The sequence below is a fragment of the Gossypium raimondii genome, chromosome 3 (assembly GCF_025698545.1).
Source record: "Gossypium raimondii isolate GPD5lz chromosome 3, ASM2569854v1, whole genome shotgun sequence".
Taxonomy (NCBI): Eukaryota; Viridiplantae; Streptophyta; class Magnoliopsida; order Malvales; family Malvaceae; genus Gossypium; species Gossypium raimondii.
In genome coordinates this window covers 12,091,703-12,093,574 of record NC_068567.1, presented here as the reverse complement: position 1 = coordinate 12,093,574, position 1,872 = coordinate 12,091,703, and the positions used below count along the sequence as shown (strand labels likewise).

Here is a 1,872-nt window from a genome sequence, read left to right as displayed (position 1 = left end):
AGAATTTAAATAATATTACAGATTTTAATCTAAAATTAAAATTATTAGAAATTTATAATATAATTAAAAAATAACATATTTGATTTTATAATAATGACTTAAGTAACTACTTCGTTTTACATAGTGTAATTCTAAAATGTGTTAATTATTTTACATTTGAACATTCTTTTATGGGTATATATTAAATTTATATGTTTTCTATTTAAAAATGTTAATATCACAAGGCAAACTCACATATCACTGTTCAAACATAATATATAAATTTGTATGGGTTCATTTTAATATATATATATATATATATATATAATTCTACAATTAAAATGAAATTATATATTTTCATCTTATGTAATAAATATTTAATATTAGTAAATCAATAAATTTTATACATTTATGTTTAATAAAATTAATATTTATTAACTATTTGAGATGCATGTACTTCAAAATTTGACTTATTTTAAAATTTAAGAATTTTCTAGTTTTTAATTTCAAATATTCTGCAATTTTAATTATATATTCAACTTTCCAACAAAAATCAAATATTTAATATGAATATTCAAATTTTATACTAACTTTTTAATAAATATATTTAAATTAATATACACAATTGAGCCTAGCTAAGAAAACTAATATAAAATAGAAATTAACATCAACAAGCGTCTGTAGCTTCAGCTATTCTATATATAATATATTAACAAAATAATTTCTAAGAGCACCTGTGGCCTAATGGATAAGGCGTCTGACTTCTAATCAGACGATTGTGGGTTCGAGTCCCACCAGGTGTGTGTCGGTTTTTTTCTTTTCCATTTGCATGAAACCATGCCTTAAACCCATAAAACCGCGGCAATGCATTTTATTTTATTTCATTTTATTCCTTCCCTCGAAACCATGCAAGCCGCCGCCGCAATGCTTTTAATGCCAGGAGGAATTTCAGCTGTTATTTAATATTTTTCTCTTGTTGGTAGGGGCAATAACCTTAGCTTACCTATAGTCCACAAGCTCTTTAAACCAGCATTAACTCATCCAACAAAATCGTCAGCCATGAATATACATTCATGGTGATCATTTGTCACATAACACCTCAACCAATAAATAATAATAGGGTATCCATTCAAGAGGGCCAATATTTACTGTTTCTGCACTATTTAGATTTGGGATGGCAAGAAGATGAAGTCAAAGTGGTTGGGTCGGAAAGTTATCTCATAAAAATGAATATGATATTATTTAATTCAATTAATTTATGTAATTATCCTCTAGATATAATATTATTAAGACATATATAATATGGAATATGATATTATTACGGTAGAAGACAGCATTCAGTAAAAATTTAGAATCTACGTGTTTTCTATCCATTTGGACATAGGTAAATAAGTCCACAAAAAATTATGAAATTAATTCATACATAATCATATTTACAAATGAAGTATTAACATATGAGTTATCGAACTTTAAAAATAAATATATGAAAGATGTAATCAACTTACAAGATTTTAGAATCGAGATGGTTAAGAAAAGATATCAATTCAGTTGGCATACTAAAATCCTTATAATCTTGAATAGCAAACTTGAACGGTAAATTTTTGATGTAGTCCATCAAAACTTTTAGCTCGTCAATATCATCTCTCATTTTGTTGTTACGTGCATCTAAATTGGGTAAAATTTTTAACCGACCATCGATATTCATAATGAATATACACTTTTTCAGATATTGAGTGTAAATGCTTTTGCATTTCCTTTGATTACCTTTTTTTTTTTTTTTTTGCCCTCTTGAAAGCCAATGCAACCTCTAAATAAAATCCAAACTTTTACTTTAAGAGATATTTTCGTGGGATGATTCTAGAATATAAGAGATAAGATATTATCTAGAAGACT

The 1,872-nt window shown here is 25.8% G+C and overlaps 1 non-coding gene across 1 annotated transcript; it reads left to right on the top strand.

The window, feature by feature from the left end:
• The first annotated feature begins 709 nt into the window (after nt 1–709).
• Nucleotides 710–782, top strand: TRNAR-UCU (transfer RNA arginine (anticodon UCU)). Its single transcript has one exon. It is a non-coding gene; the product is annotated as a tRNA-Arg (tRNA).
• The last annotated feature ends 1,090 nt before the right edge of the window (nt 783–1,872 follow it).